We start from the raw sequence: 21,133 nt of genomic DNA on the forward strand, positions 1-21,133 counted from the left end.
TATAATGCCCCCACACAGTATAATGCCCCCATACAGTATAATGTCCCCATACAGTATAATGCCCCCACACAGCATAATGCCCCAATACAGTAAATATGCCCCCATACAGTATAATGTCCCCATACAGTATAATTCCCCCATACAGTATAATGTCCCCATACAGTATAATGCCCCCACACAGCATAATGCCCCCATACAGCATAATGCCCCCCATACAGTATAATGCCCCCATACTGTATAATGTCCCCATACAGTATAATGTCCCCATACAGTATAATACCCCCATACAGTATAATGCCCCCATACAGTATAATACCCCATACAGTATAATGTCCCCATACAGCATAATGCCCCAATACAGTATAATACCCCCATACAGCATAATGCCCCCCATACAGTATAATGTCCCCATACAGTATAATGCCCCCATACAGTATAATGTCCCCATACAGTATAATGCCCCAATACAGTATAATACCCCCATACAGCATAATGCCCCCCATACAGTATAATGTCCCCATACAGCATAATGCCCCAATACAGCATAATGCCCCCATACAGTATAATGTCCCCATACAGTATAATGCCCCCATACAGTATAATGCCCCCATACAGTATAATGCCCCCATACAGTATAATGTCCCCATACAGTATAATGCCCCATACAGTATAATGTCCCCATACAGTATAATGCCCCATACAGTATAATGCCCCATACAGCATAATGCCACCATACAGTATAATGTCCCCATACAGTATAATGTCCCCCATACAGTATAATGCCCCCACACAGTATAATGCCCCCATACAGTATAATGTCCCCATACAGTATAATGCCCCCACACAGCATAATGCCCCAATACAGTAAATATGCCCCCATACAGTATAATGTCCCCATACAGTATAATTCCCCCATACAGTATAATGTCCCCATACAGTATAATGCCCCCACACAGCATAATGCCCCCATACAGCATAATGCCCCCCATACAGTATAATGCCCCCATACTGTATAATGTCCCCATACAGTATAATGTCCCCATACAGTATAATACCCCCATACAGTATAATGCCCCCATACAGTATAATACCCCATACAGTATAATGTCCCCATACAGTATAATGCCCCCCATACAGTATAATGCCCCCATACAGTATAATGCCCCAATACAGTATAATACCCCATACAGTATAATGCCCCCATACAGTATAATGCCCCATACAGTATAATGCCCCCCATACAGTATAATGCCCCCCATACAGTATAATGCCCCCATACAGTATAATGCCCCCATACAGCATAATGCCCCCATACAGCATAATGTCCCCATACAGTATAATGCCCCCCATACAGTATAATGCCCCCATACAGTATAATGTCCCCATACAGTATAATGCCCCCATACAGCATAAAGCCCCATACAGCATAATGCCCCATACAGTATAATGTCCCCATACAGTATAATGCCCCATATAGTATAATGCCCCCATACAGCATAAAGCCCCATACAGCATAATGCCCCCATACAGTATAATGTCCCCATACAGTATAATGTCCCCATACAGTATAATGCCCCCATACAGCATAAAGCCCCATACAGCATAATGCCCCCATACAGTATAATGTCCCCATACAGTATAATGTCCCCATACAGTATAATGCCCCCATACAGCATAAAGCCCCATACAGCATAATGCCCCCATACAGTATAATGTCTCCATACAGTATAATGCCCCAATACAGCATAATGCACCCATACAGTATAATGCCCCCGTACAGCATAATACCCCATACAGCATAATGCCCCCATACAGTATAATGCTTCCCATACAGTATAATGTCCTCATACAGTATAATGCCCCCATAAAGTATAATGTCCCCATACAGTATAATGCCCCCACACAGCATAATGCCCCCATACAGCATAATGCCCCCATACAGTATAATGTCCCCATACAGTATAATACCCCCATACAGTATAATGCCCCCATACAGTATAATACCCCATACAGTATAATGTCCCCATACAGTATAATGCCCCCCATACAGTATAATGCCCCCATACAGTATAATGCCCCAATACAGTATAATACCCCATACAGTATAATGCCCCCATACAGTATAATGCCCCATACAGTATAATGCCCCCCATACAGTATAATGCCCCCATACAGTATAATGCCCCCATACAGCATAATGCCCCCATACAGCATAATGTCCCCATACAGTATAATGTCCCCATACAGTATAATTCCCCCATACAGTATAATGCCCCCCATACAGTATAATGCCCCCATACAGTATAATGTCCCCATACAGTATAATGTCCCCATACAGTATAATGTCCCCATACAGTATAATGTCCCCATACAGTATAATGCCCCATACAGTGTAATGCCCCCATACAGTATAATGTCCCCATACAGTATAATGCCCCCATACAGTATAATGCCCCCCATACAGTATAATGCCCCCCATACAGTATAATGCCCCCATACAGTATAATGTCCCCATACAGTATAATGCCCCATACAGTATAATGCCCCCACACAGTATAATGCCACCATACAGTATAATGCCCCCATACAGTATAATGCCCCCATACAGTATAATGTCCCCATACAGTATAATGCCCCCCATACAGTATAATGCCCCCCATACAGTATAATGCCCCCATACAGTATAATGCCCCCATACAGTATAATGTCCCCATACAGTATAATGCCCCCCATACAGTATAATGCCCCCCATACAGTATAATGTCCCCATACAGTATAATGCCCCCACACAGTATAATGCCACCATACAGTATAATGTCCCCATACAGTATAATGTCCCCCATACAGTATAATGCCCCCACACAGTATAATCCCACCATACAGTATAATGTCCCCATACAGTATAATGCCCCCACACAGCATAATGCCCCCATACAGTATAATGCCCCCCATACAGTATAATGTCCCCATACAGTATAATGCCCCCACACAGCATAATGCCCCAATACAGTATAATGCCCCCCATACAGTATAATGCCCCCATACAGTATAATGCCCCCATACAGTATAATGCCCCCATACAGTATAATGCCCCCATACAGTATAATGCCCCCCATACAGTATAATGCCCCCCATACAGTATAATGTCCCCATACAGTATAATGCCCCCACACAGTATAATGCCACCATACAGTATAATGTCCCCATACAGTATAATGTCCCCCATACAGTATAATGCCCCCACACAGTATAATGCCACCATACAGTATAATGTCCCCATACAGTATAATGCCCCCACACAGCATAATGCCCCCATACAGTATAATGCCCCCCATACAGTATAATGTCCCCATACAGTATAATGCCCCCACACAGCATAATGCCCCAATACAGTATAATGCCCCCCATACAGTATAATGCCCCCATACAGTATAATGCCCCCATACAGTATAATGCCCCCATACAGTATAATGCCCCCATACAGTATAATGTCCCCATACAGTATAATGCCCCCATACAGCATAAAGCCCCATACAGCATAATGCCCCCATACAGTATAATGTCCCCATACAGTATAATTCCCCCACACAGTATAATACCCCCGTACAGCATAATACCCCATACAGCATAATGCCCCCATACAGTATAATACCCCAATACAGCATAATGTCCCCATACAGTATAATGCCCCCATACAGTATAATGCCCCCATACAGTATAATGCCCCCATACAGTATAATACCCCCATACAGTATAATGTCCCCATACAGTATAATGTCCCCATACAGTATAATGCCCCCATACAGCATAATGTCCCCATACAGCATAATGCCCCCATACAGTATAATGTCCCCATACAGTATAATACCCCCATACAGTATAATGCCCCCATACAGTATAATACCCCATACAGTATAATGTCCCCATACAGTATAATGCCCCCCATACAGTATAATGCCCCCATACAGTATAATGCCCCAATACAGTATAATACCCCATACAGTATAATGCCCCCATACAGTATAATGCCCCATACAGTATAATGCCCCCCATACAGTATAATGCCCCCCATACAGTATAATGCCCCCATACAGCATAATGCCCCCATACAGCATAATGTCCCCATACAGTATAATGCCCCCCATACAGTATAATGCCCCCCATACAGTATAATGCCCCCATATAGTATAATGCCCCATACAGTATAATACCCCATACAGTATAATTTCCCCATACAGTATAATGTCCCCATACAGTATAATGCCCCCTTACAGTATAATGCCCCCCATACAGTATAATACCCCATACAGTATAATGCCCCCATACAGTATAATGCCCCCATACAGCATAATGCCCCCATACAGTATAATGCCCCCATACAGTATAATGCCCCCCATACAGTATAAAGCCCCCATACAGTATAATGCCCCCATACAGTATAATGCCCCCATACAGCATAATGCCCCCACACAGCATAATGCCCCCACACAGCATAATGCCCCCATACAGTATAATGTCCCCATACAGTATAATGTCCACCATACAGTATAATGCCCCCATACAGAATAATGCCCCCATACAGTATAATGCCCCCATACAGCATAATGCCCCCACACAGCATAATGCCCCCACACAGCATAATGCCCCCATACAGTATAATGCCCCCATACAGTATAATGCCCCTACACAGTATAATGCCCCCATACAGCATAATGCCCCCACACAGCATAATGCCCCCACACAGCATAATGCCCCAATACAGTATAATACCCCATACAGTATAATGTCCACCATACAGTATAATGCCCCCATACAGTATAATGCCCCCATACAGTATAATGCCCCTACACAGTATAATGCCCCATACAGCATAATGCCCCCACACAGCATAATGCCCCAATACAGTATAATACCCCATACAGTATAATGTCCCCATACAGTATAATGTCCCCATACAGTATAATGCCACCATACAGCATAATGTCCTCATACAGTATAATGTCCCCCATACAGCATAATGTCCTCATACAGTATAATGCCCCCCATACAGTATAATGTCCACCATACAGTATAATGCCCCCATACAGTATAATGCCCCCATACAGTATAATGTCCACCATACAGTATAATGCCCCCATACAGTATAATGCCCCCACACAGCATAATGCCCCCACACAGCATAATGCCCCAATACAGTATAATACCCCATACAGTATAATGCCCCCATACAGTATAATGTCCCCATACAGTATAATGTCCCCCATACAGCATAATGCCCCAATACAGTATAATACCCCATACAGTATAATGCCCCCATACAGTATAAAACCCCCACACAGTATAATGCCCCAATACAGTATAATGCCCCCATACAGTATAATGCCCCCCATACAGCATAATGCCCCCATGCAGTATAATGCCCCCCATACAGTATAATGTCCCCATACAGTATAATGCCCCATACAGTATAATGTCCCATACAGTATAATGCCCCCATACAGTATAATGCCCCCCATACAGTATAATGCCCCCATACAGTATAATGCCCCCATACAGTATAATGCCCCCATACAGTATAATGCCCCCATACAGTATAATTCGCCCATACAGTATAATGCCCCCCATACAGTATAATGTCCCCATACAGTATAATGTCCCCATACAGTATAATACCCCATACAGTATAATGCCCCCCATACAGTATAATGCCCCCATACAGCATTATGCCCCCATACAGTATAATGCCCCCCATACAGTATAATGTCCCCATACAGTATAATGTCCCCATACAGTATAATACCCCATACAGTATAATGCCCCCCATACAGTATAATGCCCCCATACAGCATTATGCCCCCATACAGTATAATGCCCCCATACAGTATAATGTCCCCATACAGTATAATGCCCCCCATACAGTATAATACCCCATACAGTATAATGCCCCCATACAGCATAATGCCCCCATACAGCATAATGTCCCCATACAGTATAATGCCCCCCATACAGTATAATGTCCCGCATACAGTATAATGCCCCCCATACAGTATAATGCCCCCATACAGTATAATGCCCCCATACAGTATAATGCCCCATACAGTATAATGCCCCCACACAGCATAATGCCCCCATACAGCATAATGCCCCCACACAGCATAATGCCCCCATACAGCATAATACCCCATACAGTATAATACCCCATACAGTATAATGCCCCATACAGTATAATGTCCCCATACAGTATAATGCCCCCATACCGTATAATGCCCCCATACAGTATAATGCCCCCATACAGTATAATGCCCCCCATACAGTATAATGCCCCATACAGTATAATGCCCCCCATACAGTATAATGCCCCCATACAGTATAATGCCCCCCATACAGTATAATGCCCCCATACAGTATAATGCCCCCATACAGTATAATGCCCCCATACAGTATAATTCGCCCATACAGTATAATGCCCCCCATACAGTATAATGTCCCTATACAGTATAATGTCCCCATACAGTATAATGCCCCCATACAGTATAATGCCCCCATACAGTATAATTTGCCCATACAGTATAATGCCCCCCATACAGTATAATGTCCCCATACAGTATAATGTCCCCATACAGTATAATGCCCCCATACAGTATAATGTCCCCATACAGTATAATGTCCACTGTGATCGCAATGAGGTCACTTTACTCCTTGATCTCCATGCAGGTTCAAATCAGGTGGGGGGGGGTGCGAGCTCGGAGAAGCAACAGATACACTGAGACGTTTCTCAAGGTAAAATACTTCTGACTTTATTTGCAGAGACACAGAGTTTATATAGTAAAAATATCACATGAATACGTGCAGACACACATTAATCATTTACATTCTTGTGGTTTCTTCCCTCGTGATTTATGTCTCTATGTGCATTGTTCTTATATCTAGTTGTTAATCTGGTGTTTGGTCCTTATCTATCTTGGCTGTATGCCCGAAACTCAAACATCATATAAACAGACTCCTTTGTGTCTGGTAAGTCCTTGTAGGGCCCCAATTTCTACTATCTACAGAATGTCTGCAAATCTATTCCATTACCTTTCAATAATACCCAACATATATTCTAATACATGTTCTTCTCTTCAGCATTGCACTCATTGAGGTCCCAGATACATTATACATATATTTATTCCATAACACCACCATACAGTATAATGCCCCCATACAGTATAATGCCCCCATACAGTATAATGCCCCTACACAGTATAATGCCCCCATACAGCATAATGCCCCCACACAGCATAATGCCCCAATACAGTATAATACCCCATACAGTATAATGTCCCCATACAGTATAATGTCCCCGTACAGTATAATGCCACCATACAGCATAATGTCCTCATACAGTATAATGTCCCCCATACAGCATAATGTCCACCATACAGTATAATGCCCCCATACAGCATAATGTCCACCATACAGTATAATGCCCCCATACAGTATAATGCCCCCATACAGTATAATGTCCACCATACAGTATAATGCCCCCATACAGTATAATGCCCCCACACAGCATAATGCCCCAATACAGTATAATACCCCATACAGTATAATGCCCCCATACAGTATAATGTCCCCATACAGTATAATGTCCCCCATACAGCATAATGCCCCAATACAGTATAATACCCCATACAGTATAATGCCCCCATACAGTATAAAGCCCCCACACAGTATAATGCCCCAATACAGTATAATGCCCCCATACAGTATAATGCCCCCTATACAGCATAATGCCCCCATGCAGTATAATGCCCCCCATACAGTATAATGTCCCCATACAGTATAATGCCCCATACAGTATAATGTCCCATACAGTATAATGCCCCCATACAGTATAATGCCCCCCATACAGTATAATGCCCCTGTACAGTATAATGCCCCCATACAGTATAATGTCCCCCATACAGTATAATGCCCCCATACAGTATAATGCCCCCATACAGTATAATTCGCCCATACAGTATAATGCCCCCCATACAGTATAATGTCCCCATACAGTATAATGTCCCCATACAGTATAATACCCCATACAGTATAATGCCCCCCATACAGTATAATGCCCCCATACAGCATTATGCCCCCATACAGTATAATGCCCCCCATACAGTATAATGTCCCCATACAGTATAATGTCCCCATACAGTATAATACCCCATACAGTATAATGCCCCCCATACAGTATAATGCCCCCATACAGCATTATGCCCCCATACAGTATAATGCCCCCATACAGTATAATGTCCCCATACAGTATAATGCCCCCCATACAGTATAATACCCCATACAGTATAATGCCCCCATACAGCATAATGCCCCCATACAGCATAATGTCCCCATACAGTATAATGCCCCCCATACAGTATAATGTCCCCATACAGTATAATGTCCCCATACAGTATAATGCCCCCATACAGCATTATGCCCCCATACAGTATAATGCCCCCATACAGTATAATGCCCCCATACAGTATAATGTCCCCCATACAGTATAATGCCCCCCATACAGTATAATTCCCCCATACAGTATAATGCCCCCACACAGCATAATGCCCCCATACAGCATAATGCCCCCATACAGCATAATGCCCCCACACAGCATAATGCCCCCATACAGCATAATACCCCATACATTATAATACCCCATACAGTATAATGCCCCCATACAGTATAATGCCCCCATACAGTATAATGCCCCCATACAGTATAATTTGCCCATACAGTATAATGCCCCCCATACAGTATAATGTCCCCATACAGTATAATGTCCCCATACAGTATAATACCCCATACAGTATAATGCCCCCCCATACAGTATAATTCCCCCATACAGCATTATGCCCCCATACAGTATAATGCCCCCATACAGTATAATGCCTCCCATACAGTATAATGTCCCCCATACAGTATAATGCCCCTTATACAGTATAATGCCCCCATACAGTATAATGCCCCCATACAGTATAATGCCCCCACACAGCATAATGCCCCCATACAGCATAATGCCCCCATACAGCATAATGCCCCCACACAGCATAATGCCCCCATACAGCATAATACCCCATACAGTATAATGCCCCATACAGTATAATGTCCCCATACAGTATAATGTCCCATACAGTATAATGTCCCATACAGTATAATGCCCCCATACCGTATAATGCCCCCATACAGTATAATGCCCCCATACAGTATAATGCCCCCCCATACAGTATAATGCCCCCATACAGTATAATGCCCCCCATACAGTATAATGCCCCATACAGTATAATGCCCCCCACACAGCATAATGCCCCCATACAGCATAATGCCCCCACACAGCATAATGCCCCCATACAGCATAATACCCCATACAGTATAATACCCCATACAGTATAATGCCCCATACAGTATAATGTCCCCATACAGTATAATGTCCCATACAGTATAATGTCCCATACAGTATAATGCCCCCATACCGTATAATGCCCCCATACAGTATAATGCCCCCATACAGTATAATGCCCCCCCATACAGTATAATGCCCCCATACAGTATAATGCCCCCCATACAGTATAATGCCCCATACAGTATAATGCCCCCCATACAGTATAATGCCCCCATACAGTATAATGCCCCCCATACAGTATAATGCCCCCATACAGTATAATGCCCCCATACAGTATAATTTGCCCATACAGTATAATGCCCCCCATACAGTATAATGTCCCCATACAGTATAATGCCCCCATACATTATAATACCCCATACAGTATAATGCCCCATACAGTATAATGTCCCCATACAGTATAATGCCCCCATACCGTATAATGCCCCCATACAGTATAATGCCCCCATACAGTATAATGCCCCCATACAGTATAATGCCCCCCATACAGTATAATGCCCCCCATACAGTATAATGCCCCATACAGTATAATGCCCCCCATACAGTATAATGCCCCCATACAGTATAATGCCTCCCCATACAGTATAATGCCCCCCCATACAGTATAATGCCCCCATACAGTATAATGCCCCCCATACAGTATAATTCCCCCATACAGTATAATGCCCCCATACAGCATAATGCCCCCATACAGCATAATGCCCCCACACAGCATAATGCCCCCACACAGCATAATGCCCCCATACAGCATAATACCCCATACATTATAATACCCCATACAGTATAATGCCCCCATACAGTATAATGCCCCCATACAGTATAATTTGCCCATACAGTATAATGCCCCCCATACAGTATAATGTCCCCATACAGTATAATACCCCATACAGTATAATGCCCCCCATACAGTATAATGCCTCCATACAGCATTATGCCCCCATACAGTATAATGCCCCCATACAGTATAATGCCCCCCATACAGTATAATGTCCCCCATACAGTATAATGCCCCTTATACAGTATAATGCCCCCATACAGTATAATGCCCCCATACAGTATAATGCCCCCACACAGCATAATGCCCCCATACAGCATAATACCCCATACATTATAATACCCCATACAGTATAATGCCCCCATACAGTATAATGCCCCCATACAGTATAATGCCCCCATACAGTATAATTTGCCCATACAGTATAATGCCCCCCATACAGTGTAATGTCCCCATACAGTATAATACCCCATACAGTATAATGCCCCCCATACAGTATAATGCCCCCATACAGCATTATGCCCCCATACAGTATAATGCCCCCATACAGTATAATGCCCCCCATACAGTATAATGTCCCCCATACAGTATAATGCCCCTTATACAGTATAATGCCCCCATACAGTATAATGCCCCATACAGTATAATGTCCCCATACAGTATAATGTCCCCATACAGTATAATGCCCCCATACAGCATTATGCCCCCATACAGTATAATGCCCCCATACAGTATAATGCCCCCCATACAGTATAATGCCCCCATACAGTATAATGCCCCCATACAGTATAATGCCCCCCATACAGTATAATGCCCCATACAGTATAATGCCCCCCATACAGTATAATGCCCCCATACAGTATATTGCCCCCCATACAGTATAATGCCCCCATACAGTATAATGCCCCCATACAGTATAATTCACCCATACAGTATAATGCCCCCCATACAGTATAATGTCCCCATACAGTATAATGTCCCCATACAGTATAATGCCCCCATACAGCATTATGCCCCCATACAGTATAATGCCCCCATACAGTATAATGCCCCCCATACAGTATAATGTCCCCCATACAGTATAATGCCCCCCATACAGTATAATTCCCCCATACAGTATAATGCCCCCACACAGCATAATGCCCCCATACAGCATAATGCCCCCATACAGCATAATGCCCCCACACAGCATAATGCCCCCCATACAGTATAATTCCCCCCATACAGTATAATGCCCCATACAGTATAATGCCCCCCATACAGTATAATGCCCCCATACAGTATAATGCCCCCCATACAGTATAATGCCCCATACAGTATACTGCCCCCATACAGTATAATGCCCCCATACAGTATAATTCGCCCATACAGTATAATGCCCCCCATACAGTATAATGTCCCCATACAGTATAATGTCCCCATACAGTATAATGTCCCCATACAGTATAATGCCCCCATACAGTATAATTTGCCCATACAGTATAATGCCCCCCATACAGTATAATGTCCCCATACAGTATAATGTCCCCATACAGTATAATACCCCATACAGTATAATGCCCCCCCATACAGTATAATGCCCCCATACAGCATTATGCCCCCATACAGTATAATGCCCCCATACAGTATAATGCCCCTCATACAGTATAATGTCCCCCATACAGTATAATGCCCCTTATACAGTATAATGCCCCCATACAGTATAATGCCCCCATACAGTATAATGCCCCCACACAGCATAATGCCCCCATACAGCATAATGCCCCCATACAGCATAATGCCCCCACACAGCATAATGCCCCCATACAGCATAATACCCCATACAGTATAATACCCCATACAGTATAATGCCCCATACAGTATAATGTCCCCATACAGTATAATGTCCCATACAGTATAATGTCCCATACAGTATAATGCCCCCATACCGTATAATGCCCCCATACAGTATAATGCCCCCATACAGTATAATGCCCCCCCATACAGTATAATGCCCCCATACAGTATAATGCCCCCCATACAGTATAATGCCCCATACAGTATAATGCCCCCCATACAGTATAATGCCCCCATACAGTATAATTCCCCCCATACAGTATAATGCCCCCATACAGTATAATTCGCCCATACAGTATAATGCCCCCCATACAGTATAATGTCCCCATACAGTATAATGCCCCCATACAGTATAATGTCCCCATACAGTATAATGCCCCCATACAGTATAATGCCCCCCATACAGTATAATGTCCCCCATACAGTATAATGCCCCCATACAGTATAATGCCCCCATACAGTATAATGCCCCCCATACAGTATAATGCCCCATACAGTATAATGCCCCCATACAGTATAATACCCCCATACAGTATAATGCCCCCCATACAGTATAATGCCCCCATACAGTATAATGCCCCCATACAGTATAATTCGCCCATACAGTATAATGCCCCCCTTACAGTATAATGTCCCCATACAGTATAATGTCCCCATACAGTATAATGCCCCCATACAGCATTATGCCCCCATACAGTATAATGCCCCCATACAGTATAATGCCCCCCATACAGTATAATGTCCCCCATACAGTATAATGCCCCCCATACAGTATAATGCCCCCCATACAGTATAATGTCCCCCATACAGTATAATGCCCCCATACAGTATAATGCCCCCATACAGTATAATGCCCCCCATACAGTATAATGCCCCATACAGTATAATGCCCCCATACAGTATAATACCCCCATACAGTATAATGCCCCCCATACAGTATAATGCCCCCATACAGTATAATGCCCCCATACAGTATAATTCGCCCATACAGTATAATGCCCCCCTTACAGTATAATGTCCCCATACAGTATAATGTCCCCATACAGTATAATGCCCCCATACAGCATTATGCCCCCATACAGTATAATGCCCCCATACAGTATAATGCCCCCCATACAGTATAATGTCCCCCATACAGTATAATGCCCCCCATACAGTATAATTGCCCCATACAGTATAATGCCCCCACACAGCATAATGCCCCCATACAGCATAATGCCCCCATACAGCATAATGCCCCCACACAGCATAATGCCCCCATACAGCATAATACCCCATACAGTATAATACCCCATACAGTATAATGTCCCCATACAGTATAATGTCCCCATACCGTATAATGTCCCCATACAGTATAATGTCCCCATACAGTATAATGCCCCCCATACAGTATAATGCCCCAATACAGCATAATGCACCCATACAGTATAATGCCCCCCATACAGTATAATGCCCCCATACAGCATAATACCCCATACAGTATAATACCCCATACAGTATAATGCCCCATACAGTATAATGTCCCCATACAGCATAAAGCCCCCATACAGTATAATGTCCCATACAGTATAATACCCCCATACACCATAAAGCCCCCATACAGTATAATGTCCCCACACAGTATAATGCCCCCATACAGCATAATGCCCCCATACAGCATAATGACCCCATACAGTATAATGCCCACATACAGTATAATACCCCATACAGTATAATGCACCATACAGTATAATGTCCCCATACAGTATAATGTCCCCCATACAGCATAATGCCCCCATACAGTATAATACCCTATACAGTATAATGCCCCATACAGTATAATGCCACCATACAGTATAATGCCCCCATACAGTATAATGTCCCATACAGTATAATACCCCCATACAGCATAAAGCCCCCATACAGTATAATGTCCCCATACATCATAATGCCCCCATACAGCATAATACCCCATACAGTATAATGCCCCATACAGTATAAGGTCCCCATACAGTATAATGTCCCCATACCGCATAATGCCCCCATACAGCATAATGCCCCCCATACAGTATAATGTCCCATACAGTATAATGCCCCCCATACAGTATAATGCCCCATACAGTATAATGTCTCCATACAGTATAATGTCCCCATACAGTATAATGTCCCCATACAGTATAATGCCCCATACAGCATAATAGCCCATACAGTATAATACCCCATACAGTATAATGCCCCATACAGTATAATGTCCCCATACAGCATAATGCCCCCATACAGCATAATACCCCATACAGTATAATGCCCCATACAGTATAATGTCCCCATACAGTATAATGTCCCCCATACCGTATAATGCCCCCATACAGCATAATACCCCATACAGTATAATGCCCCATACAGTATAATGTCCCCATACAGTATAATGTCCCCCATACAGCATAATGCTCTCCATACAGTATAATGCCCCATACAGTATAATTCCCCCATACAGTATAATGCCTCCATACAGTATAATGTCCCCATACAGTATAATGCCCCAATACAGCATAATGCACCCATACAGTATAATGCCCCCCATACAGTATAATGCCTCCATACAGTATAATGTCCCCATACAGTATAATGCCCCATACAGTATAATGCCCCCATACAGTATAATGCCCCCACACAGCATAATGCCCCCATACAGCATAATGCCCCCATACAGCATAATGCCCCCACACAGCATAATGCCCCCATACAGCATAATACCCCATACAGTATAATACCCCATACAGTATAATGCCCCATACAGTATAATGTCCCCATACAGCATAAAGCCCCCATACAGTATAATGTCCCATACAGTATAATACCCCCATACATCATAAAGCCCCCATACAGTATAATGTCCCCACACAGTATAATGCCCCCATACAGCATAATGCCCCCATACAGTATAATGACCCCATACAGTATAATGCCCACATACAGTATAATACCCCATACAGTATAATGCCCCATACAGTATAATGTCCCCATACAGTATAATGTCCCCCATACAGCATAATGCCCCCATACAGTATAATGTCCCCATACAGTATAATGCCCCATACAGTATAATGCCCCCCATACAGTATAATGCCCCATACAGTATAATGTCTCCATACAGTATAATGCCCCCATACAGTATAATGTCCCCATACAGTATAATGCCCCCCATACAGTATAATGTCCCCATACAGTATAATACCCCATACAGTATAATGCCCCCATACAGTATAATGTCCCCATACAGTATAATGCCCCATACAGTATAATGCCCCCATACAGTATAATGCCCCCATACAGTATAATGCCCCATACAGTATAATGTTCCCATACAGCATAAAGCCCCCATACAGTATAATGTCCCATACAGTATAATACCCCCATACAGCATAAAGCCCCCATACAGTATAATGTCCCCACACAGTATAATGCCCCCATACAGCATAATGCCCCCATACAGTATAATGACCCCATACAGTATAATGCCCACATACAGTATAATACCCCATACAGTATAATGCCCCATACAGTATAATGTCCCCATACAGTATAATGTCCCCCATACAGCATAATGCCCCCATACAGTATAATGTCCCCATACAGTATAATGCCCCATACAGTATAATGCCCCCCATACAGTATAATGCCCCATACAGTATAATGTCTCCATACAGTATAATGCCCCCATACAGTATAATGTCCCCATACAGTATAATGCCCCCCATACAGTATAATGTCCCCATACAGCATAATACCCCATACAGTATAATGCCCCCATACAGCATAATGCCCCCATACAGTATAATACCCCATACAGTATAATGCCCCATACAGTATAATGTCCCCATACAGTATAATGTCCCCATACAGCATAATGCCCCCATACAGTATAATGTCCCCATACAGTATAATGCCCCATACAGTATAATGCCCCCCATACAGTATAATGCCCCATACAGTATAATGTCTCCATACAGTATAATGCCCCCATACAGTATAATGTCCCCATACAGTATAATGCCCCCCATACAGTATAATGTCCCCATACAGCATAATACCCCATACAGTATAATGCCCCCATACAGCATAATGCCCCCATACAGTATAATACCCTATACAGTATAATGCCCCCATACAGTATAATGTCCCATACAGTATAATACCCCCATACAGCATAAAGCCCCCATACAGCATAATGCCCCCATACAGCATAATACCCCATACAGTATAATGCCCCATACAGTATAATGTCCCCATACAGTATAATGTCCCCCATACCGCATAATGCCCCCATACAGCATAATGCCCCCCATACAGTATAATGTCCCATACAGTATAATGCCCCCCATACAGTATAATGCCCCATACAGTATAATGTCTCCATACAGTATAATGTCCCCATACAGTATAATGTCCCCATACAGTATAATGCCCCATACAGCATAATACCCCATACAGTATAATACCCCATACAGTATAATGCCCCATACAGTATAATGTCCCCATACAGCATAATGCCCCCATACAGCATAATACCCCATACAGTATAATGCCCCATACAGTATAATGTCCCCATACAGTATAATGTCCCCCATACCGTATAATGCCCCCATACAGCATAATACCCCATACAGTATAATGCCCCATACAGTATAATGTCCCCATACAGTATAATGTCCCCCATACAGCATAATGCCCCCCATACAGTATAATGCCCCATACAGTATAATGCCCCCATACAGTATAATGCCTCCATACAGTATAATGTCCCCATACAGTATAATGCCCCAATACAGCATAATGCACCCATACAGTATAATGCCCCCCATACAGTATAATGCCTCCATACAGTATAATGTCACCATACAGTATAATGCCCCATACAGTATAATGACCCCATACAGTATAATGCCCCCACACAGCATAATGCCCCCATACAGCATAATGCCCCCACACAGCATAATGCCCCCATACAGCATAATACCCCATACAGTATAATACCCCATACAGTATAATGCCCCATACAGTATAATGTCCCCATACAGCATAAAGCCCCCATACAGTATAATGTCCCATACAGTATAATACCCCCATACAGCATAAAGCCCCCATACAGTATAATGTCCCCACACAGTATAATGCCCCCATACAGCATAATGCCCCCATACAGTATAATGACCCCATACAGTATAATGCCCACATACAGTATAATACACCATACAGTATAATGCCCCATACAGTATAATGTCCCCATACAGTATAATGTCCCCCATACAGCATAATGCCCCCATACAGTATAATGTCCCCATACAGTATAATGCCCCATACAGTATAATGCCCCCCATACAGTATAATGCCCCATACAGTATAATGTCTCCATACAGTATAATGCCCCCATACAGTATAATGTCCCCATACAGTATAATGCCCCCCATACAGTATAATGTCCCCATACAGCATAATACCCCATACAGTATAATGCCCCCATACAGTATAATGTCCCCATACAGTATAATGCCCCATACAGTATAATGCCCCCATACAGTATAATGCCCCCATACAGTATAATGCCCCATACAGTATAATGTCCCCATACAGCATAAAGCCCCCATACAGTATAATGTCCCATACAGTATAATACCCCCATACAGCATAAAGCCCCCATACAGTATAATGTCCCCACACAGTATAATGCCCCCATACAGCATAATGCCCCCATACAGTATAATGACCCCATACAGTATAATGCCCACATACAGTATAATACCCCATACAGTATAATGCCCCATACAGTATAATGTCCCCATACAGTATAATGTCCCCCATACAGCATAATGCCCCCATACAGTATAATGTCCCCATACAGTATAATGCCCCATACAGTATAATGCCCCCATACAGTATAATGCCCCATACAGTATAATGTCTCCATACAGTATAATGCCCCCATACAGTATAATGTCCCCATACAGTATAATGCCCCCATACAGTATAATGTCCCCATACAGCATAATACCCCATACAGTATAATGCCCCCATACAGTATAATGTCCCCATACAGTATAATGCCCCATACAGTATAATGCCCCCATACAGTATAATGCCCCATACAGTATAATGCCCCCCATACAGTATAATGCCCCCATACAGTATAATGCCCCCACACAGCATAATGCCCCCATACAGTATAATGTCCCCATACAGCATAATGCCCCCATACAGTATAATGCCCCCATACAGTATAATGCCCCCATACAGTATAATACCCCCATACAGTATAATGCCCCCATACAGTATAATGCCCCCACACAGCATAATGCCCCCATACAGTATAATGTCCCCATACAGCATAATGCCCCCATACAGTATAATGCCCCCATATAGTATAATACCCCATACAGTATAATGCCCCCCATACAGTATAATGCCCCCATACAGCATAATGCCCCCATACAGTATAATGCCCCCATATAATATAATGCCCCCATACAGTATAATGCCCCCACACAGCATAATGCCCCCATACAGCATAATGCCCCCATACAGTATAATGTCCCCATACAGCATAAAGCCTCCATACAGTATAATGTCCCATACAGTATAATACCCCCATACAGCATAAAGCCCCCATACAGTATAATGTCCCCATACAGTATAATGCCCCCATACAGCATAATACCCCATACAGTATAATGCCCCATACAGTATAATGTCCCCATACCGTATAATGTCCCCCATACCGTATAATGCCCCCATACAGCATAATGCCCCCCATACAGATAATGCCCCATACAGTATAATGCCCCCATACAGCATAATGCCCCCATACATTATAATGTCCCCATACAGTATAATGCCCCCCATACAGTATAATGCCTCCATACAGTATAATGTCCCCATACAGTATAATGCCCCAATACAGCATAATGCACCCATACAGTATAATGCCCCCCATACAGTATAATGCCTCCATACAGTATAATGTCCCCATACAGTATAATGGCCCATACAGTATAATGCCCCCATACAGTATAATGCCCCCACACAGCATAATGCCCCCATACAGCATAATGCCCCCATACAGCATAATGCCCCCACACAGCATAATGCCCCCATACAGCATAATACCCCATACAGTATAATACCCCATACAGTATAATGCCCCATACAGTATAATGTCCCCATACAGCATAAAGCCCCCATACAGTATAATGTCCCATACAGTATAATACCCCCATACAGCATAAAGCCCCCATACAGTATAATGTCCCCACACAGTATAATGCCCCCATACAGCATAATGCCCCCATACAGTATAATGACCCCATACAGTATAATGCCCACATACAGTATAATACCCCATACAGTATAATGCCCCATACAGTATAATGTCCCCATACAGTATAATGTCCCCCATACAGCATAATGCCCCCATACAGTATAATGTCCCCATACAGTATAATGCCCGCCATACAGTATAATGCCCCATACAGTATAATGCCCCCATACAGTATAATGCCCCATACAGTATAATGTCTCCATACAGTATAATTCCCCCATACAGTATAATGTCCCCATACAGTATAATGTCCCCATACAGTATAATGCCCCCCATACAGTATAATGTCCCCATACAGCATAATACCCCATACAGTATAATGCCCCCATACAGTATAATGTCCCCATACAGTATAATGTCCCCCATACAGTATAATGCTTCCCATACAGTATAATGCCCCCATACCGTATAATGCCCCCATACAGTATAATGCCCCCATACAGTATAATGCCCCCATACAGTATAATGCCCCCCATACAGTATAATGCCCCCCATACAGTATAATGCCCCCATACAGTATAATGCCCCCATACAGTATAATGCCCCATACAGTATAATGCCCCCACACAGCATAATGCCCCATACAGTATAATGCCCCCATACAGTATAATGCCCCCCATACGGTATAATGCCCCCCATACAGTATAATGCCCCCATACAGTATAATGCCCCCATACAGTATAATGCCCCATACAGTATAATGCCCCCACACAGCATAATGCCCCATACAGTATAATGCCCCCATACAGTATAATGCCCCATACAGTATAATGCCCCCATACAGCATAATGCCCCCATACAGCATAATGCCCCCACACAGCATAATGCCCCCATACAGCATAATACCCCATACAGTATAATACCCCATACAGTATAATGCCCCATACAGTATAATGTCCCCATACAGTATAATGTCCCATACAGTATAATGTCCCATACAGTATAATGCCCCCATACCGTATAATGCCTCCATACAGTATAATGCCCCCATACAGTATAATGCCCCCCATACAGTATAATGCCCCATACAGTATAATGCCCCCCATACAGTATAATGCCCCCATACAGTATAATGCCCCCCATACAGTATAATTCCCCCATACAGTATAATGCCCCCATACAGTATAATTCGCCCATACAGTATAATGCCCCCCATACAGTATAATACCCCATACAGTATAATGCCCCATACAGTATAATGTCCCCATACAGTATAATGTCCCCCATACAGCATAATGCCCCCATACAGTATAATGTCCCCATACAGTATAATGCCCCCCATACAGTATAATGCCCCATACAGTATAATGCCCCCCATACAGTATAATGCCCCATACAGTATAATGTCTCCATACAGTATAATGCCCCCATACAGTATAATGTCCCCATACAGTATAATGTCCCCATACAGTATAATGCCCCCCATACAGTATAATGTCCCCATACAGCATAATACCCCATACAGTATAATGCCCCCATACAGTATAATGTCCCCATACAGTATAATGTCCCCCATACAGTATAATGCTTCCCATACAGTATAATGCCCCCATACCGTATAATGCCCCCATACAGTATAATGCCCCCATACAGTATAATGCCCCATACAGTATAATGCCCCCCATACAGTATAATGCCCCCGTACAGTATAATGCCCCCATACAGTATAATGCCCCCCATACAGTATAATGCCCCCATACAGTATAATGCCCCCATACAGTATAATTCGCCCATACAGTATAAT

This window comes from Rhinoderma darwinii, unplaced genomic scaffold (assembly GCF_050947455.1).
Source record: "Rhinoderma darwinii isolate aRhiDar2 unplaced genomic scaffold, aRhiDar2.hap1 Scaffold_717, whole genome shotgun sequence".
Lineage (NCBI taxonomy): Eukaryota > Metazoa > Chordata > Amphibia > Anura > Rhinodermatidae > Rhinoderma > Rhinoderma darwinii.